This window comes from Nipponia nippon, unplaced genomic scaffold (genome assembly GCF_047370975.1).
Source record: "Nipponia nippon isolate SJK-2023a ecotype South Korea unplaced genomic scaffold, ASM4737097v1 scaffold_1, whole genome shotgun sequence".
Taxonomy (NCBI): domain Eukaryota; kingdom Metazoa; phylum Chordata; class Aves; order Pelecaniformes; family Threskiornithidae; genus Nipponia; species Nipponia nippon.
Genome location: NW_028262290.1, coordinates 101685882 through 101707934, shown reverse-complemented (window position 1 = coordinate 101707934; position 22053 = coordinate 101685882). Strand labels below are relative to the sequence as shown.

At 40.2% G+C, this 22053-nt stretch overlaps 2 long non-coding RNA genes across 5 annotated transcripts in view; one reads left to right on the top strand and one right to left on the bottom strand.

Moving 5' to 3' along the window:
- LOC148057522 (uncharacterized) overlaps window positions 1-14680 on the top strand; it is a 74634-nt gene extending 59954 nt beyond the window's left edge. The window contains exons 2-3 of the long non-coding RNA XR_015700028.1: window positions 12987-13076; window positions 14616-14680. This is a non-coding gene — a long non-coding RNA (uncharacterized LOC148057522). The remainder of the gene's footprint in view (window positions 1-12986; window positions 13077-14615) is intronic.
- LOC148057521 (uncharacterized) overlaps window positions 1-22053 on the bottom strand; it is a 59378-nt gene that overhangs the window by 4147 nt on the left and 33178 nt on the right. The window contains exons 2-5 of one of the 4 annotated variants that reach the window (XR_015700024.1): window positions 18335-18397; window positions 17748-17876; window positions 8661-8804; window positions 5530-6386 (exon numbers count right to left, since the gene is read on the bottom strand). This is a non-coding gene — a long non-coding RNA (uncharacterized LOC148057521). Of the gene's footprint in view, window positions 1-5529; window positions 6387-8151; window positions 8365-8660; window positions 8805-17747; window positions 17877-18334; window positions 18398-22053 lie in introns of those variants that run through there. The other 3 variants (XR_015700022.1, XR_015700019.1, XR_015700021.1) reach the window with 3 other exon arrangements.

The following is a 22053-nucleotide window of genomic DNA, read 5'->3' as shown; positions in this document are numbered from 1 at the left end:
AGGAAAAAAAAACCCCAGAGAAATGTCTGGTTGAAGGTAGACGGAAACATGATCTGCTTTCAGAATAGATATTAGAGAGCAGATAACCTTTCCAAATGAAATTATGTTCCCTGGTCTGGTATATAGCACCCAAGTTGACTCACAAAGGAGTCTGAAAAAATCCATCTATCTGGCAAACATTTGCCAAATGCCTAGAGAGGCATGATAGAAGATGATGACTGTTGTTGCTCTTTTGACAGTAGGAACTCAGTACTGACCAAAATCCATGGCAGCTCTGAGCTAGGAATGGCTCTGTGGCAGCACAGCTAGTTGGTACTTTGCTGGAGGTATCGTTGCTCTTGATGTGTATTCACACACTGAAAAAACAGGCAGAATTCAATTTTCCGGGATCTCTTTTAACTCTGCTTTTCTTTTTTTTTTCTTTTTTTCTTTTTTTTTTTTTTTCCCTATTGAACGCACAGAGAGCAGATGAGGTGGCAAGAAGGCCGCAGGTATTCAGGAGGCTCCTTTGGCTCACTCTCCTGCAGAATACATCAGTGTTTATGAAACTGTACTGCAGCCTGTTTGTGGCTTTCATTGAGGACTGTGTCCTTGAGCAATACAAAACATAGCTTTCTACTGTTCGAAGTACTGCAGAAAACTGTTTAAAGCATACTGCTATACCCAGAAAGTGTTATTCTACCAGTGCATATAGTCCTTTATTGGATCTCTATTTGAAAATGATTTAAGACGTTTCTTTTTACTAAGGACACCCAGAAGAGAGATAATTTTTTAAAGCATCTGCTTCTCTAACGGAATTTCCCTGTATGCCATGTAACTTTTCTTTAGGAGGTGGAAAGATTGTATACCATGGCACAGAAAGAACAGCCTTTCCTTTGTTCTTAAGTAGCAGACTCGTTCTTCAGGTGTTGCTGCTCGGGATGGATCTGCACACTCATGGCTGCCTTCTACATCTTTGTTCCAAAAAGCTGTTTCCCTCATGTGCGATGGCTAGAACCCAACAGGCAGGCTACGACACCCAAGCTTTCATGATTAAACATTATCAGATCAGTAGAAATGCATGGTGAGGGTGGGAACTAAAGTTTCAATTGTTTTGTTATTTACCAGTTTTTGAAAAATGCTCCAATTCCATGTGCTATTGCACTGGGGACCTAACTCGTCCAGGGGCCAAGGCCGAAAAAACAGCTGCTTGAATTGCTGCCTAAATATGAGAGAACTAGTTTTGTTCTCATGCCTCACTGAACTTCTTGTTGCTTTTTTTGTAATTCCACTTTTCCTTATATTTTGCTGCTTCTATTCTGCAGTTGTCCCTTCTGTTCTTTCTTGTTGCCTTATATGCCTCTTTCTTACTCAGCCCATTTATCTCACCCTTTAATATTAGAGAGAGGCTGTATATGGTTTGAGTGTATTTCGGCGTGGAGTCACTGTTTCATATGACCTCGCATACAGCAGATTGCAGAGACCGCATTAACTGTCTTACGCGAGAGCCTCTTCGAAGTGCATCACACTTGATCCCCAGCTTTTGTGGCCCACCCATGCCTTCCCTTTCAGTGCCAATGTTACTGCTGGTGGCAATTGTCCATGCATTTGTGATGAACTGAAAACTTAACAAACCTGCTGTTTATTTTAAGATTTTTGCCACAAACCACCTTCATTGTTTCTTTAGTCTGGCATGTTCTCTGAGCTTGGCATGCATGTGCTGATGGAGCTAGTGAAGTAGCTCAGGCTTCATCCTCCTTTCTTTTTCTTGTACTGGATATGGTGCAAGCTCGTTTGACTTGCCTCGGCATGCCCAGGTTTGGATGGATGCCAGTTCCGAGTCCTCCTTCAGCTTCAGTAGGGACTCCGTGGCTTCTGCTGCTCAAATTCAAGTTGTGTGGTCAAGTATTAAAGTTGGAGTTTGGAAATGGTCTGCCTGCCAGGTCTGCCGTGATGAGGTTTCCCCCTGAGCACGCTTAGCCCTTTTCCTCACTCCCTTTGAATTTGTGAGATAGGCTCCTAAGTTCTATAACAGTTTGTTTGTTTTGTTCTTATCTTCTTTGTGTCTCCTCCAAAACGATTTGTTTTCTGGTAACATGCAGTACTCCTCAAATTCCTGTAATTCTGTTGCATAGTTTTGCCTCTTGCCTGACTTAAAAAGCTATTAAAAAAACCAAGACAGAGCAAGCTTTTATGCATCAGCTGCTATCAGAAATGAAGTTATCTTGGTTTTGTTTTTCCTCTTGCTTAAGGGTACAAATCTGTTTCTGTTGTCCTGTATGCTTTCAGAGACCTTCAACTCTCTTGAAGCTTTTTACTGCTCAATTACTCTAATCAAGCTGTTTCCTTGGCTATGTCTAGACTATGCAGCAGGGAGATGCCTCGGAGTCCGCCTCTCATAAGTGAGACTGGTGACATGGCATGCACCGTGTCTCTGTCTTGGCCTAGGAACAGAGGTTTTTCTTAGCTTCAAAAATAAAGGTGGGGAGAGGGGCTAAGGGGAAGAATGCTGAGTATTTAGGGCTCATCTCAACAAAGAGTTGGGATGTTCACCCAGAGTTTGGATGTTTTTCTGGGTTCTGCAGGTACATATAACCCTAGTTTTGTTTTAGTCCTACTGTGATAATTATCCCAGAGCTGGGGAGTGTGTCTGAGTCTTACTGGGTGTCCTGGTTTCAGCTGGGATAGGGTTAATTTTCTCCTTAGTAGCTGGTATAGTGCTGTGTTTTGGGTTTAGGATGAGAATAATGTGGATAACACACTGATGTTTTTGTTTTTGCTAAGTGGTGCTAAGCTGTTGCTAAATAGTTGCTAAGTAGTGCTTACACTGGTCAAGAACTTTTCAGCATCCCCTGCTCTGCCAGGTGCATGGTGGGGCTGGGAGGGGGCACAGCCAGGACAGCTTACCCAGACTGGCCCAAAGGGCTGTTCCATACCATATGACGTCATGCTCAGTATATAAGCTGGGGGAAGAAGAAGAAAGGGGGGGACATTGGGCGTGATGGCGTTTGTCTTCCCAAGTAACCGTGATGTGTGATGGAGCCCTGCTTTCCTGGGGATGGCCGAACGCCTGCCCACCCATGGGAAGCAGTGAATTAATTCCTTGTTTTGCTTTGCTTGCATGCGCAGCTTTTGCTTTACCTATTTAACTGTTCTATTTTATTTTACTTCAATTATTAAGCTGTTCTTATCTCAAACCATGAGTTTTCTCCCTTTTTACCCTTCCGATACTCTCCTCCATCCCACCAAGGGGGGAGTGAGCGAGCGGCTGCGTGGGGCTTAGTTGCTGGCTGGGGTTAAACCATGGCACTGGGTTATCGCTCAGGTACCATCTGCAGAGGGTAAAAAGGCTTTCAGCTGACTCCTGCTACAACCTTGTAATATTTCTCCTCACTGTCAAATGGTCACTGACAGATCCACAGAAAGAAGTTTGAGTTGCTAATCCTTCAGTGCAGTTTGTAGTTAGTGCAGATGATGAGGCAGGAGCATGACATGCTCTCTGGCTAAGCTTCAACTTGGCAAGAAGGAGCTTCCCACAGCTCCTTCATTCTTCATAAACCTGTGAAGCTGTCCTTCAGTCCAGCATGCTGCAAACAGCTTTTGGAACACTTCCTCAAATCCAGTCTTAAATGAAACTTAAAAAAACCTGCTGCTGGTGCTGCTCTAATAAAATGAAATAAAATATGTGAGTCTCTTCCCTTTTTCCATGCCCTACAGATATTGTTCTTTTGCTTCCATGTGGAATGAAGAGAGAAATGTGAAAAGCAATTTGATTCATCTATATTTTTCTTTATGAACTGTTGGAATACATATAAAATCACTCTTGTGGAACACTTTTTTGCAATTGAATACATTTCTGAGCAAAGTTGGAGGAGATCTGTTGCATTACCTGTTAACTTGGAAAAGTTCCATTTGAGGAGGAGACAAACCCAAATTCTTATCTGTTATAGGAAGAGCTATTTGCTATTCTTGTAGTTATGCTTCTAACCTCTCTCATGAGAAATATATATTTTTTTTACCTTCTTGAAGTTTTAATACAACCAGTGTTTGCTACAGCTTATAGCGTTGTTTTTAGCTAGACAAGTACTTTCCCTTGTCCCACAAAACTTTGCTCAGACATAAGACATGCACTCATTGCTTCCCTTCTAGCAGTTACATTCTCAGCAGTGTCTGTGATGCACTGTTTAGCTCTGCGCAGGTGCTACGAGACCATGCTCGTGCCAGAACACAATTGTTGCTGAAGAGAGTCTCACTAGGCTTTTCCTTCTCTTTCACCCACAAACCTATTCTCCCACACCTGCCGCTACTTTCCTGCCTCGTCAGAAGAAATAACCGTCTGCTCTTGCTGCTAGTTAATGAGGATAAATCTTGTATCACGTGCCGTTGCGCAGCACTGCATGTGCAGCGCGCCAACCCTGCTGATGACTAATGATTAGAGTGTGGTTTTGGTTTTGTTTTTTTACCTTATTAGATTATAGTTCTGCTTAAGGCTGAGAGCACAGAGCAGCTTGCTGATGCTGAAAAGAGGAGGTCTAACTCTTTCCAACTCTGTGCAATTTACCCTCATCCTTTCTGCAGCAGCCCTGGTGCTCCCTGGATCCTTTGCTGAGCTAATTTAACTCACAGAAAGGGCAGAAAAATATCTCTCTCCCTCTTCCTCCCAGCTCAGTTTTAATTAAACAATTTGCTTAATGGGAAGAGGGGAGAGGATGGGCAATGCCCTTTCACCGTATCTCGTGGCATCTGCAGAGGGTTACATTTTTAAAGAAGTGAAGAACAGTGGGAAAGCGTATGCAGGGTAGTATAGCAAAAGGAAGTTATTTAGATTATGAAACCAATTTTCCAAGTGTTATGGTATTTAAAGTAGGTTAGCCTAAATTTCAAAACTTTTCCCTCTTGTGCATTTGCAGCGATAAAATTATGGGGTCGCATGGTATGTATTCTGAGGCCTCCTGTCCCGTTCAGCGCATGGGGCAGGCTAGATGAAATGCAGCTGTTGTACTGGTGAACTATCCTGTACAGTGACTGTATCCTGAAAGGAAAGCTGTCACTGAGAACACACATGGTCTGTTGTGTCCCCCAAAATCTGAGTTTGTTTGCTAGCAAAGTTTGCTGGAAAATTGTGCTTACCTTTATTACACCATTTACCAAATAAAAAAAGTGGGTAAGGGATTATTCTACTGACTGCTCGTTGTATTATTGTACACCATTCATAGAAAGAAGAGAGCTGCTGCTTAAATGTAATTTATTTTTTATTTTTTTTTTTCCCAGACAGCACTTTTGGGGAAATCTCAACTATAAACCCAGTTCATAACTCATCTGGAATAGATGCATGTTATTTTTACAGACTAAAGGTAGACTCAGTGCAAGTGTACATATAGAAAATATTACTAATTCTCCTTATTTGCATATAATTTGCTTATGTATAATTGTGTTGATAAATTAATCGTGTTGGAAATCATCAAAAGCAGACTTGACATTCAAGTGATAAAGATCTTTTACAGATATTTTGCATTTCCTATTTTCCTTAAGGCGAGCATTTTGATATGAAAGTGATACATGTAAATATTTCAAAATTAGTGAGTCAGGGTTCAATGGCTCTGCTGTTGTTTTGAATTTTCATGCAGTTTTTAAAAAACAATGAATGCGTTTGGTGGTGTTATGGTGTAATCAGGCTTGATTCTTATGCTATTCTTATTTTTGTGGTTTAGCTTTTAGGTGTCTGCCTTCAGAAAACATGATGTAATGCAATATATGTGTGTTGGTTCCTTCCACCCGACTTCCGTGGGCCCTCTTGCTGGCAGTGTCTCACATCTGCCCTGTGGGTCTGGTCATCTCCACTTTTCTGTGGATGTTTCCAGCTTGAGAGCTGCTCTAAGTCATACATCACGTTGACGTTTAGAGTAACTCTGCTGGGGCAGACTTTTAGGTGTAAAAGTCCCCTGGATTGAGGAGACAAGTAAGAGACAAGTCCTCTCTCCCCTCCTAACCATCTGTCTTGCTGCTGCTATTTCCTATTCTCCACCAGGCAAATTCTGGTCCTGTTCTTCCTATATCCCAAGCAGTAGGAGATCAAAACAGGGAACAGGTCAGGCCTTGATCTCCCATGAGCATGTCTGTACATTCTCCTCCCCCGCCTCCCAACAAAGTGCTGTTGCTGTGCCTGGATCATAAGCAATGCCACAATCTGCTGTTTTAATTGAGTCAGAAATGGCGTGTAAAATATTGTTGGCGGCTGATTCATAAACCATGGGGGACCGCTGTGGGGTTTATTGCTTCCTTTTGCTAAGTAGAAGCTCTTGGTGCTAGAGACTCTATGGGCTCCTTGATGGTCTTCTGCAATGCATTCATGGATGTTGCATGCCGCTATTAGAATTGGGCAGCAGGTGGTGAATTAAAGGATTCATCTGCCAAGAAGAAAAAAGATGTTTTGGTTTGTTTTTTGTTGTTGCTTTTTGTGTATATTTTTTTTTTTCCTATTGCTTTATGGCTGGGGAGGAAAGAAGATGTGGCAGGTGCTAAAGCCACTGCTGCTGCCTTGGGGGCTCTTGTCCTGCTTCTGTTACTGCCCTTACTGTCTGTCTTGCTGTTGCCTTGTTCCTGCTGCTGGTACAGCAGAATCTTGTGCTTTGCTAGGAAATTGTCTAACACATTTTTGGAGGTGGAGAGCTACAGTATTTTGGATATGACTAAAAGGCAAGAAGGGTAGTAGCCTTGTCCTCTTCTTTCTCTTTGATTTTTGTGGTGTTTTTCTTTCCTTTTTTTTTCCCCCCCTTTTTCCCTTTCTCTTCCCCCATGTGTCTCCTCTTGTTTTTGTTGTCACCAGACTGTCTCACACTGTCCCCAGCCAGATTCATGTTCTCCTAAGATTTATTCCTCCAGACAGCATAATGCAACTGAGGAAGGCTTCCTTATAATTTTGCTTTCAATGTGAAGTAATTTCTAAATAACATTATCAATGCTGATGCTAATTTAGCAAATTAAATTCTATATTTTCACTCCCTTTTCAATGCATATTTCAGAAATGTTCCCTGATACTGTCCTTCCCTTCTTCCTCTCTGTTTATGCTAATGGTTAAATTTCTGAATTCCTTCCTATCAGAGTATCTCCAGTCAAGTAGGAAGCTTTTTTTTTTAAGAACAGCTGTCCAATTATTTTGGCTGGCGATAGCTGCAATTATATTCTGTGGTCACAGTTACAAGCAAGTGTAATTAGATTTCCAGTTTCATGGTATAAGTTCATCACCATAGAAATGAGGAAAGACTTCCTATGTGTAGGATGTTGGGACACTGATTAGTGTAGTATTCAGTATTTAAATGTGGTAAGTCCTGTCCTGTTGTTATAGCTGGTGCACATATTTATCTTACAGAGTTGGATGCTAAATATGCTTGTAACGGCATATTCTCCAGCACTCTTCTGGAACCTGTTTAATTGCTAGTCAGCATTGTGGATTGGGATTTTAGGCTTTGCATGAATTGATGTCTTTCTAACATCATCTTCCACAGGAAATTAGCTCTGATTAGTAGCTGATTTAAGTCCGTAGAATTAAAAAATATATCTGTAAGGCTGGGGTAAAGGGGTGGAAAAATCACAGGAACTGACATTTCCGTTGTACTGTGCAAGAGTAACTTTGCCCTTGTGCAAAGTAAGTCTGGACCTGCGAGAGCCTTGTAGGCATCAAGAGCATAATGCAAATTAAATGAAACCTTCCAATAATCCAGAGTTTCTGGGATTGATCTGGATTTAAACACCAAAACCCCAGTGACATTCAGTTGAAGGATTCAGCCCTTTCTGTCTATGAACAGCAATCAAAAATACTTGGTCAAGTTTTTTAAAATCAAAAAGTAATAACTTTGTAAGTACACTTAATTTTTCTATAGCTCCATTCTAAATGTGCCGTTGCACAACTTAGCCTTTGCTTTGTTTCCAGTACTCTGCTAACTTAACCTGAGACTAAGATATGCCTTGAAACATCAGGGAAACTTTCCTGGTCCTACACCAATGAAAAGACAGACAAAATGCCTCTGAGCACTCTGACTTAAAAGCAAGGCAGTCTGAAAAGAGGTAAAGTATATACAGTGTATAGTTTATTGCAGACTTGATCATGTTTTAGTGATTGAAGTTTTCAGATTCTTATGAGGGCGTAAAATGAGCCCTGAGAAAGATGATAGCTCTGTTTCTCTGGTGAGATGAAATTCCATGCTTTTTTTGCATTGGTTTTACAAGGTAATAGTCCTCTGTCTTGCTATGTGATGACAAAATGAGGAACCTGAAGCCCTGTCTCCAGAGCTGCTCCAAGCAGGGGAGTCTGGGGGTTTCCTCCTGTTGCAGTGATGTAGTTTCTTATCTATTCCTGGTGTAAATCTTCAGAGCTTTATCATGCTGCTGGTGGTGAAATTAATGGTTAATGACAAATTATAGGCATGCAGGATTTGTAAAGCCCTAGAGCATAATTGGCCAGATTGTTATTTTTAGGAATACATAGTGATCTCTTGACGTAAACGTACCTTCCACTGAGAGTATCAATGAAAGTAAAACCCCTTTGGGCCTAATTGTAATCTGTTACACCCAGGTGAAATATAAATAAATAAATACACCCCCCCCAACAAACCCTGCCAAAACAAAACCCCAAACAAAAAAATTGGCATTGTGAGAGTTCCTGTGAATCTATATCTGCATACCTGGGTCTACTTCAGCAGTAATTCCTTGATTATGAACTGGTAGATGCCAAGGTGTGGGGATGATGGCAGGAGCTGTTCCTCCTTTCCCTTGTTCCAAGCTACCCTGGCCAGCTTTGCTTTAGCGGGCTGCAAGGAGTGCACGACCTGTGAACAAAAGCTGGTATATGGTTAGCGAGGGCGCAGGGAATGGGGTTCTAGGTTTGGCTTAGCAGATCTGCTCATCAGCTGATGAGTATGTGTGCGCCTGTTGTCTCTAGTGGATAAATGGAAATGTCAATCCTCATCTTTCCTCCTGATGTTTGCGATTGCACAGGCGGTGTGACGCCGCTAGCGGCTGGAGATCTGTTCCCATGGGCACTGCCCACGGAAAGCTCACCTCGAGGGAATTCCTCCTGTGCACAGAGCAGTACCCAGGTGATGAAACTCCCCACTGGAGGGGGTAAATAACTGGCTTGCTTATATGGGGCTGCCATTGTCTACATGAATTTTAGTGAGTCTTGTAATTAGGGAAAGGGAGTTTGTGTGCATCAGGTGTGAACTGGCGTCTCAGGTCTACTGTCCCTGATAAGAGAAAGATTGTGCTCTGTGGGCTGATGTGCCTGTGTTTGGAGATGAGTATGTGCTACTCTCTGAAGGTGGCAACCAAGCACAAGAAAGGTACTGTTTTACAAAAAAAGTCTCCTGCTTAAGCATTAAAATAATCACTACAAATATTTCTGTAACGAAAACTTAAGACCATCCTTTTGTTCACGTTTCAATATTTTGCCCTTTCTCAGTGCCTCCTCACATGTTCACCCAGTTTGGCACAGGAACTTCTTTCCTGGCTGGTCTTCACAGCAGAGAGACAAAGCTGGAAGCCAGCTTCAATCATCCCGCCTCCAGGTGGAGGCAACAACTGTTTTTCCCTGTTCTCTGTCACCGTATCCCTGACCGTTGTCTGTTGCAGTACGAGTGGTTTTGCCGATATGTTAAACACATTGGGTTCATAAAACCTGTCTTTTTTTACCTGTTAGAATTTTTGCCAAGTGCTACCTGTAAAAAAAAAAAAATAAAAAAAATATTTTTTTTTCTTTTTCATGAGGCCACAATTTGATTTTACTTAAGACTACTTTGAAATTGGAAAGCTGTTACTGATGTTACTAGCCGAGGGCAAAACCAGGCCTTCAACAAAGCTCTGAAATTTTCAGGAAACAAGAATGGAATTAGTTTCTCTTTTCCTAGGGAGCACAGAGCTCTGCAGTATTATATGCAACCACAAAAAATCGCTTAATTAGAAAATGGTCTTTCGATGGTCTGCAGAAAACAACAACAATACTGAGCCTACCCACACGTGCTGACGATGGCATTTATCCTCAAGGGTCAAAAGTTTTTGTAAAACCTAAAAAGTGTGTGAGTCGTGACAGACCAAGTAAAGGGGATCTATGGATCCTGGGCAAAATGTCTTATGCTGTAGGTTTATGCTTTTTAAACAATTTCTAGGAAGATTTTTATTGTAGCTTGTTCTTGAGAGTGGAAAGGGAAAAGTCTTTTAGGCTTCTCAGCTGCGGACCTGTGACTAGGAGATATCCAGAAAAGCTCACTCATTCAAACATGGTGGTGGTGTGGGATGAATAAACAAAAGAATTGTCCCACTGCAAGAAGACTAGATCAGTTTTGTAGTAAATATTCAGTGTTTTGTCCTGATTAAATACATTATTCTTCCTAATGTCATTTTATATAAAAACAATAAGCTGGAGTCAGCCCTTTCTTAAGCAAATTCAACTACAGAGGCAAAGTGAAACAAAATTTTGTGTAATCATTTTATCAAATTTAAAAGCTATAAAAAGGACTTTAGCCACTTCTTCAGTATAGGTAGGGTTATCATCAAGGAATATAACTCCTTGAGAAGTCACTTTTGATTGATACAAGACACTTGCAATTTAATGTGCTGGCATAGCAGAATTTAAGAGCACAATAGGTTGTAAAGAACAGATTGTTGTTCAGTTTGTTGGCAGTTCTGAAAAGCAGAAAAAACATTTCAGAAACGAAAATTTTAAGTGCATTGAAAATTCTTTGTTTCAGGTCCATCAGCACTTCTTTTGATCTGACATGAATTTTTGGATTCTGATTTTTCTCTTGAGTACTTTTAAAAACAAAAAGTGAGCTGTTTGTGAAGAAACCGTTATTTTTTACTGCTTTTCTTTTTTATATGGATGATTGAATAGAAATGCTTGAGCTGTTCAGGTTACTCTGTTAAAATGTGTTCTCTGCTCACTTGCTTCTGTGAAGGGAAAAGTGAAGTCAAAGTGGAAGTGATATAGTGGTGTTGCATAGCAAATGTTCATGGAGGACTAAGTTCTGTGCTGGCTGTTAAAAAAAAAAAATCTTCTTGTTAGAGTTTTGACTTGTATGAAGGCTGTTAAACAGTGCCATGTTGGAATATATGGAAAGGATCAAAGTGAGGTAAAATGGAAAAAGATGACTACTGAAAGAAGTGAAGGGTGCTAAGAATGCCAGAGGGGAATGCTTTCACTAGGGCAGTGATCACTAGTGTTAGATTTGGAGATCCACTCAATGCTTAGGAACTGGGAAGTTTGGGGTTTGCTCTGAAAATGATTTGGGACAGCAGCCTTTTATCAGTCAGTGGAACTACAATGATCATGTTTGTGTATGTGTAACAAATCAGGTTATTTATAGTGCTTCAGTTTTAGTTATGCTTTAAAAAAAAAAAAGCTTAATTTATAAATCATTTACCTATGGATGTCCTGATTCTCAACTAGACTGCCAGGTTAACTGTTCCAGAGCTAGGAGTGTTATGTGTGTACTTGTACCAAATGTACTTTAGAGCTAGAAGGGTACACAATACAATGTCAGTAACATTTATTCACCAAAGTATCTATAACCTTTTGGAGACAGATTTTCTATAGCTTGTAAGACACAAAATGCATTCCTGCATGTCACAGTGAGAAGGACATGATGGCAACTACTTTGTGTGACTTGCCTGTTTTGCTCATGACTGTACCGCTTGTGACTTATTAAGAGATGGTGAGTCATCCTATTCCACATGACCATTAATTACATCTTTGCAGTGCTGCACTCTCTTGTGTGAGCCAGCTTAAGTATGAACAGCTGTATGACTCTCTCACAGAGCCTACCATAGAAGCAAAAATAGTCAGATTTAACCACAAGTTAGCAGGTGTCATGTAAAAAAAAATGTGGAATTTGGTTGAAACTTTGATAAGTCTAAGTGGTCTTAATTTCACTTGATGCGTCCATCTGGACAGACTGCAATTTCAGCTGTAGCTTTCACTACATCTCTCCACATCACTCTGGCTCTTCAAGGACTTTTGGCAAGAGGGGAAGGTCAGCACCGAGAATGTCTGCTCAATAGAGGGGGAGGAGAAATTGGTGGGCTTGTGATGGTCCTGTCCCAAAAGGGTGCTCGTATTTCACCAGCAAGCCTGCATATATGTATGTGTGTGTGTATATATATATTTATATTTATACACACACTCACATTTCTCTCTACATATATATTTAAAAACATACTTCAGTTTTATTTATCCCTGTTAATAACAAACCATTTTTGGTAACATAATTTCAAACAGGTGAAGTAGAACTATGTGCATACTTTACAGTACTCAGAGTGTCAAGTGGAAAGTAATGAAAGCTTTCTGATATGTCAACGTTGCCAATAGTACATCATTTCCTCAAAGGGCTTGTGATTTCAGGGGAAACTGGGGTTGGGGGAGAGGAGGGAATCTTTTACTGGGATTCTAGGGACAATCATGTGCAACTTTTTTAGGAGAGGGGGGAAAAAATCATCCCACTGAGTTTTCCCCGCTATCCTTTCTTTAAATGTACCTGCAGTTACTTAATCATTGTTATGTATTGTTTTAAAGCAATATGTAATTCCTGAGCTGAAGGCTGTTTTTTCTCAACTATGTTCCATGACATTTAATTTAAAAACAATTTGAGTATAATTATTACAGATGTTTAAAGTATATCCCTTGTAAAATTGAGAACAGATACAAGAAAATGAAGTTAAGTGCTGCTATTGCATTTTCCATTTGGTTGAAACTTTGCTGTGTGCGTTACTCCTGTGGGAGCACACTAAATGGAGTGGAATTTTCATTTCATTCGTTATGATAGACAGTTGGTTCCTCAGATACTTCTCTGTCTACAATATTATTTGTTTTACCAGTTGGAGCTACTGCATTGCTAGAAATAGCATATTTCATTTGAACTGTACAATAGAAAAATCATACTTGAGGTCAAAACCACTACTGATGAAATGATTCTTCTTTCAAAACGCATTGTCAGTAATGAATCTTCTTTCTCCCGCAGGGTTTTAAACAAAGGCTCAAAACCCTCTGTGCCCTGGAAGTTGAGAAATCCCCCTACCTGGCTTCTGCAGCGATGGCCTTAATTCCAAAGGTGAATCTGTCTTAGCAGGATAAGCATTTGTCTGTCCTCCTCAGTCAGCTACTAGGAAAATCATCAAATTGTATGGTTGCAGATAGGTTTTAAATTTCCATTTTTAAGTTAAATGGGTATCTTGTTGCATTTGGAAGAAATGCTGGTAGTTACAGCATTTATTACCTTCATTCTTTTTAAGTGGTGCATATCCTCTATAAAATGGATTCTCTCTTTAACTACCTCTGTGTGCTGTGATAGGTCAGATGAAGAGGCATTGTGTAGGTGCTGTACCACTGTATGAACAAAGCATTTTCCGGAGACAATATTATCATTCTGTACTAATGGAAAAGTTCTTAAAAATTCACTGGAAAACCTTCATGAAAGGTTATTTTGTAACCATCCTTTTAACTGAATAGAGGATTTTATCTCTTCTGTGGAATGGCTCCAAAAATCTTGTAAAAGGAAGGAATTTTGCATAAAATTCTTTAAGGCCCGATCAATGCTTTTATTCCTGTGGAGCTTTGTCTTCAGTGGAGTTATCCATATTTATGTTGTGATGATAGGGATAACCTCTTTATAAATCTTTCTTTTCTATAGAAGGTGATTAGTTACCTTCTTGTTAAATTCTGCAGGACTTCTCCCTGGGGTGTGGGGAGAGGGAGAGGAGATTAGTAACTCTATATCACACTCACAGTATTACGATACGATGCTCTGGACAGTATCAAAGAAACATGTTCTGCATGTCTTCTCTGCCTCAGAAAAGGATAGCTTCTTCTGCCTGGCTGATTGTGACAGATACCTTCTTGGGTCACCAGTAACAAGAAGGGGCTGACGGGTCTGCATAGACAGACAGACAGACTGACCATGATGTTGGTACTTTGACTGCCTTGAAATATAGACATTTTATTTCCAGTCTGTATAGAGATTCACTGAGTGCAATATGAAAATAATTTGGCTGATGCCTCTTTGGCATACTGGCACATCAGATGTATAATCAGTGGTCTTAGGTTTTAATGTGAGAGAAAGGAAGCCTCTGAGCATAGGAAATGAAAGACTGTCTCAGCTTCACGTGGTTCCCACACTATGTCCGTCTGATGGGACAGTGCAGGAGAGATTGCTGTGTTGCAATATGCTTTTCTGACTCAGGTTTGGTCCTGATCAGTCTCTGACATCTCCCATGTGCAAGAGCCATTTTCCCTGTAAAGTACTATTTAGTGACCAGAAACCAGTGGGAGTGAAGGGAGGAAATGGGCTGGAAGGTTGGTTGCATCTCAGTGTCTCCTATGTAGGACTGTTAAATAAAAAATTGCTTGCAAAAAGTGTGCTTTTAAAGCATCTCTTACATTCTTCGTTTACTCTCTTCCCTATGCCTTAACCTTGCTGGAGTCACCACAACCTGGGCAAAGTGGCAAATCTTGTTACAGAGAGTGGTGTTATTCTGGGTTGTGACAGAGACAAGATGATGATGGTGTGCACCCCCTGACTATCCTGGGAGCTACCTGCTGTTTGATATTTTTAACCAGTTAAATGATGAAGATCTCTCCTTTCTTTCCCCAGCTCTCCTTTTATCCTTATGTACTGAAAAGGATCCTTCATGGGCATTTCTCTGTGTTCTGCTGACCACTAGCAACCAAGGTACGCTGTGGGGATGGGGGAGGGAAAGTGGTGTGCTTAAAAGGACATTTGTTCTGGGACATTTGCACCTGCAAGTGAAGAAACTAAAGGAAGGATAAATGGTAGAACTACTATAGACCAGGTGTTGCAGTTATTATTGATGATGGTGGGTATGCTTCTGATATGAATCCACAAATTAGCATGCTTCTCACTGAGAAACAGCACTTGAGATGGAGGCAATTGCATACGGGAGCATTGCTTAATATGGATGCCTTGGGCCAGATGACCTTTGAAGAGGGAATTCTGAAGCCTGAACCCAGACTCTTGCTACTGTAAACATCTTCCAGTGCTTTATTGCAAGGACTAGTTGCAGCATGATAGCATGCTGTCAATGTAAATCTTTGAAATCCTTCAAAAATAAAATGTTTTGTTCTAATGTGGGAACTGAGAAAAATCTAAGAAGAATAGTAAGATGTTTAGAAACCATGGCCTGATAGGAAACATGAAAAGAGAACGGGGTTTGTTAGCTAATAGTTCCTTAGCAGTTTCTGTTATAGACTGTCCAATATACAGAGGATATCAAGATGCAAGGCTCAGTCTTCCTCTCTACCTATAAGAGGGAGAAATTAGCTTAATTTATGTTTATATAGTAGAAAATAGTACACTTTGATTTAGTTCTGATAGTAGAAAAAAAACCTTTCTACCTGTTAGCCTGGTGAAACACTGAAAAAGGCTACTTGGGGAGTGTTTGGCTGATGCTTCACTGAAAAAATTTAGGATCAGGTCAGACAGATATTTTCTGTGTGTAGTGGATGCTCCCTCAGAGCAGGGGGGTGACTTGGGTCGTGCTTGAGGGCTTTTCCATTTCTCTGAGTCTTTATTTGCTATCTTCTGTACTAGCTGAAGCAGTTAAATCATAAATATTTGACAGCTGTGGCTTTTACCTTCCATAACACTTTGGCAGAAGGTGGAAGGGGCTGTGTAGAAAGTCTTTTAGAGAAGACACATTAAATGAATTCAAACCATAAAACTTGAATAATCAACCAGAGACTCAAGATCAAAATTTCCCAATCCGAACTGCTGCTTTGTTTGCGATATACTACTACCAGATAAAACCTTATTTGTGGCATTTTTCTCCCCAAGTTAAATCAAAAACCAGGGTCTGCATAGCATTTTTTTTTTCCACCAAAATTTAGATGAAATTTGGATTACTGTTTTTGTTGCTAAGGTCCTTCTCTGTAACCAACTAATTGGGCTATCTGACTTGTTTGCCAGATGGTTAAAAAGAGGCAGATTGTGTGCTTAAACTCATCCATTAAAAAAAGGGTAAAAAGAGGGAGAGAGGATATTTTCTGGGCTCTCAAGAAGAAGAGAAAGTAATGTAAAAATTGTCAGTTGCCTGTTAGTTTTGAAAGGTGAGTGCCTTTCAAGCAACTAAAGCTTGACAATGAGTTGCATCTAAGGTGCCTTTGACAAGGCTTGCTTGGAAAGATTATCACTGTGTATCAGATGCTCTGCACATTCAGTATCACACAGATCCCTGGAGCACGGAGCAGGGTGCCTGGGAGGGCATGCCAGCATGTGCATTGCTAACAGTGGCAGAAGAAGGGGTGGGAGAGGATGCACAGGGAGGAATGCTGCAAATAAGGACATAATAGGTCCGTATAGAGGCTTCAGATAACTCAGCAGAGTTTGGATAAAAACTAAATGAGGAAAATTGCCAGTTCTCTGGAAGCAAACTAACACTTTGAAGAGGCAGACTATCTGCTGCTGGATTACAACCTGACATGAGTAAATTGCAAGCTGAGATAAATGTGCCTAGAACTATCAAAAAGAGAGATGTACAACATGCACAAGGTATGATTAACCATTGAGTACAATTCATGCCAGTCCTGCTTGTGTAAGTACTGCAGCAGTGAGAAGGGCATGCTGCTTTTGCAGTCAGTCTGTTTATGGGGAGCAAAACACGAGTGAATGTTTGGTTAGTAACTCAGTCTCTGTGTATGTTAAAAATTACAAGGGTTTCCTACAGGCAATACTCATTCAGGAAAAGGCAAGTGGATTTTTTTTTTTTCCATGGTGTTGATAACACCAAGAGAAAATAGCTTATGCCTTGATTCAAAATGCCTGTGCCCTGACAGAGCCATCTTAAGCAGCACATAATGCTTGTACTGTTTACATAAAACATGACGACAATGTATTGTAGTGAGTATCATTTAGCATAGGTATCTGGGAAATGACTGGGTTGAAGTGAAGGTTTCCACAGGTTTGTAATCAAAAGCAAATGGACTCACAAAAACATCCTGCAGAAAAGAGAAGTCTTTTGCTACGAACATATATGCCTGAAAAAGATCATGGCCCACTCGTTACTGCAGTGTGGATTGTGGTGGAAGAAAAATATTGGGACCTGGTGCTGCAAAAAAGACTGCTGAAAGAAATTCATGGAGTAGAAAAGGTGTCAACTGTTGTCTCAAGGGAAATTGAACAATTTTTCAACCTGAAATACTTTTTTGCCCAGACAGGATGCCAACTAGACTGAATGAACCATGGCCAATTGCAGTGTTTTAGTTAAACAAACAATCCCTCAGATTCATATCAGTAAGAAAAAAACCCAAATCCCACAGCACAGCAATGCTCACAGCAGGTCTTGCATGCCCTTGGCAGGGAGCTGGAAGACAATTTAATTCCATGTAAAAGTCTCTCTTGTTTACTACCCCTTTTAAGTACCCAAATCTGTGCATTGAACAGGAACTTCAGTTGCTGTGAGCAGTCAGATGCAATAATTTTCTTTGCTGGGACTACCAGCAACTCTGATAAAGGAGAACAGGGCAAATCCAAGGTGAGGATCAAAGGTGGTGGAGTAGGAATCATGACTTCAGGAAAATGGAGCAGAATAAACGGAGGGGTGCAGATTGCCAAGTTGTTACTGAAAGCATTACATAGAAGTTCAAACATCTGGCAAATAAATCGCTGTCTAGAAAATCTGATTATTGTGTAACCTTGCTTGTAGAGAATGAAAGGAATCTGAAATAATCTAGACCCAGTGCCTTGCATGGAATATAAATTTGCTACTACCAGTCAAAGGGAAGGCTTGCCAGGTTTCTTCTGGTATGGTAATCAGACTCTTTGGTCTCTAGACGGAACAACTCCATTTTGGTACCAGCAGCCTGGGGATGTTTTTTATGTTGGATGCAGTAGTTAGAGCTGAAGAAAAACAAAGATTAAAATTAGTGTGGGAAGATTAAATTGTTTTTCTGTTATTTTATGACAAAACAGAGTATCTTCATCTTTTGCTGTCTTGATACCTTCAAATCTCAGTTATGTATTGCTTTTGGTGCAGTTGCTTTTATTTTGCTGACCCTCTGTGGTTTGGAAAGTACTGCCTGGAGCAAACATTAAGAACTTAAACTTCTCTTATACTAGAAGAATGGTATCTTGGCAGCAATGGATAAAAAAGCACCTGGTTTCCAAAGGCTTAATGGATTCTCAGGGTTTTGGAGTCACTCCAGTATCGGTATAGTTAACCATCAGTGAAGTAGCAATTACTTCATTTTATGCAGGTGCAGATGAGATGCATGTACTTGCCTCTCAGTAGCTGATATAGGGGGCTATCAACTTTGACAGAACTAATTTTAAATTATCCAAGTGGCTGAGTGCCTTACCATGTTTATGCCATTCTTTAAATGTCCAGTGTTTCACAAATCTTCTTCAGTCTAGTTCATGAGCTGAAATTGGAACAGCAGGATAAGTGAAATCCAAATACAGTCTCTTATTGACCTTTCCAGTACATTTACATGTAGGTACTGGAAAAAGCAGTCAGGACTGGCACAATTCTCTTGCTTTGTCATATGTCTGTCCTGAGTCATGTTAGCAGTCAGGTGCTATAGGTGCTACTGTAACCTGTCTTAATGTTCTAATCCTGAAATAAGAATTGCCATATGTTGTCTTTCCTTTAAATATCAACCATTCAGAAATGTGAGGCATATTTTTCTCATCTTGTTATTGGCCACAAAATCCAGTGCTGGCTGAGATGATATTCATATGTATAGCCTTTCTGAGACGTGTTGTTCTTATTTTAGGCAAAATTTTGAAACATACTGACTGGATACTGACTTTTTCCAGTGCCCTATTCCCTGTTTAGTACAACTTTATGTCTAGATCTTAGCTATAAAGACTCTTGTGGTAATTTTACCACAAGCCTCTAACCCATCAAGCTGCGAGAGCAAATTTTCTACTTTGCAACACAGGGTCCTGCCTTCTCTTCTGTAAAACAGTGTTGCAAACATTTGAGATGCTGAATCTGTGGACAAGCCCCACAGTGGCCTCTGGTGGAGTGGAAGAATTCTCTGGAAAGCAAGGATTTGTCACGACGACCGTGTAAGAAATGGATTTAACTGGAGCTGTCTAAATTCTGGGATTGTTTCATGGCAAGGGCTACGGGATTCAAGTTATGAATAAAAAATTCAAGTTTGTTCTGTCATAATTGTAGCTGGGTAACAGGGCTGTCCCTGTGTGCACACCTGCGCTTAAGTCATTAATAGCCTAGGTGGTCCAGGAACTGTCTGGTTTTTCATCTGCACAGATAAGATAATGGACTGCTTTGGGACACTGAACTGATTTGAAACTCGGTGATTGACTGAACTCCCAGACATCTTCACAGCAAAGTATTTGACTGATATTTGGAGTAATATTTGACCAAGTATTTGGTGCAGGAGCTCTCCATGTGGAAATTTGACTGTCCTGAAGATTTTCCCTAGGCACCTTTTCCTGTGCTTAGACGAGTTCCTTTGCTTAAATACAATGATCAACATGCTGACTGGAGAAACTGGCAGTCCCAGGGACAGCCAGGTGATTCCTATTGCAAAACAGATCAAATTTTGCATGGACAAGATGCCTGTAAACAGTCAATAGAAACGGTTCCTACAGATGCAGAAATAGCCATGTAGTACAGTGTTTTGTATGTAGGTAAGATGGTTAGGGGGTGTTTTGTATGCAATTTGAGATAATAGCAATGGATCATGCGTGTACTGGAGTGGTCATGTAAGGCCATGGGCCAGCTGGGTAGAAGGAATCTGCAGAGCCGCAGTTTGGGATTCTCACCCGACCCAGGTGAAGGCGTCACTGCAAAGGACCCTTGCAACAGACTCCTGTCACTTTGGACAGCGACCGACCAGCCTCTTTGACAGATTTAATTCCTCAGGTGCGGGTTACCCTATGCCAAAATCCCAGTAGTAAACTAGTTTTGCATTTGTGGGGGTTTTTTTTGTTTGGCTGGTAGGTTTTGTTTTGTTTTTTAACAAACACTTTGTGAGTGTCTGAGCAACAGGTTATTTTTGTGAGTCTCCTTAAATTTCTCAAATTCAGATCAAATCCACAGTTGATAGGTTTCGGATTTTTTTTCCCTTCCTTGTCTTGAAGGGAATTATCAGTGTAGATTCCAGAGAGGTTGCACTGAATTTTCTTAAAGGAGATAATAACCTGCTTTCCACCATCTTCAAAGTAGTAGTGAATTGTTTTAACCTCCAGGTGGTGAGTAATTAAGGAGCAACACTGTACATGTGTAGAAACAGTTTCAGGCAAGAGAAGACATAATAGTCACTGTTTATACAAATGCTTGCTTAAGTATTCAGATATACCGGTGGCTTAAGGAAAAGCATGAAGAATATGAATCCACTTCATAAGCAGGATTATTGAGTTCACTGTTGAGAAGACAGACATGACTGATTAGAGATAAAAGTGAAATTCCCATATCTCCAATGAATTTTGCATCTAGACTCTATGGGTTTTACTGTTTTCATGAAGGGCCCTCCCTATTTAATTTACTGCAATAATTTTTTTTTTCAATTACTAAATAATCTCTGTTCACTTCTAAGATCTTCTATGTCTTCCCTGTATTCTCAGAGTTTAGCAAAGCTCTGCATCATTTTAACTGAAGGTCTGGCATTCAAGTGAATGCAGTTTAGTGTATGTTCTTATTTCAGTTTAAATCTGGTTTCTATTTGTCCCAGATAATGCATTTTGAAATTATAGCTACTAAACATTAATTATTTCTAATGGCTCTAAACATGACAGAGTTAGTCATTACACTGGAGCTTGGCAAAGTTGTTGTAAGAAGAAACATAGGAAGTTAGTCATCCAAGTTTTTGAGGGAGAAAGCCTGGAGAATATACAATACCACACTGCTACTCTTCCCATGAGATTCACTGTTCTTGCAGCAAAAAAGAGAGACCTTTGCTTTTGGCTTTTGCTAACCTGAGGTGAATTCACAAGGACAGGAGGAGAGACTTTCGGAGAAGGCTTAGATTGTGTTTTAATTTTCAAAGCTATAAGCTCCTCAAATGGGCTACAGTGTCTTCAGCCAGAGTAAGCAAGGACCTTCTGTAGGGGCAGAAGGTAAGGGCAGGACTCGGCTGGAAACTGTAAAGCCTTTTTCTATGTCTTTCCTTCAAACAGTCAGTTATTGAGAGGCTGTCAGTAACGTTCAGATAATAATACTTATCTCCAAATTGTACACTTATCCCATTCCATTAGCCAAACTCTTGGTAACAAAGGCAGTTGAAATAAATTGCAAACAGATTAAGGTATTTTTAGAATGTTTTTCTATGTGAATTGCTTGTAGACAGACTCCCAGCATTCCTGCACAGTAATTGTAAAGCAGATGTGCACTAGAATGTATAGGGATAGGCTATGAATTTTTTCATCTTTTTTAGTGCTTTTTTTAACGTATCAAATCACTGGTTATGATTTAACATTAATCCTCATTTGCATAATTCTTTGAGGTAGGTTTGGGAAAATATAACTTTTGAAACAGGGAGAGAACAAATCAAAAATCAAAACCAATATAGGTCCACAGGGGTTTACATGTAAGAAATGGATATGTTGTTTTATTCCTGAATTTGTTGGGTAGGCATGTTGTTAACAAAGGACATGCATGTTTTCAATCAGATCAATTTTTGACAGGAAAATATTGCCTTCACAGAAATATCATCTTCACAAGTGTTATGGCTGCATCAGTGTTGGTAGCTACCCAAGACAAAAAAAAAAAATAAAAAAAATCCTTTCTTACCTGTTAAAAATGGCACCTTACCAAAGAAACAAGAAACATATCAACATCTGTTCTGGACATTCTTTCAGCCTGAGGTTGGGATCAAAAACCCACTGCAAGAGCTACCTTTTTCATTGGAAGGGGTTTCCTTTCTCTGGACAGTTCTGCTGAACAATTTACTGGTAGTGTAAACCATTGTTCAGTCTTCAGACTAGCCAGGCATTGACTCAGGGATGAGCCAAAAATGATCAAATCTGTCAAGCTGATTTCTCACATGGGACATATTAGTTGCAACTTTTCAAATACAGGAATTTTTATTGAGTGCACTCTCTTTTG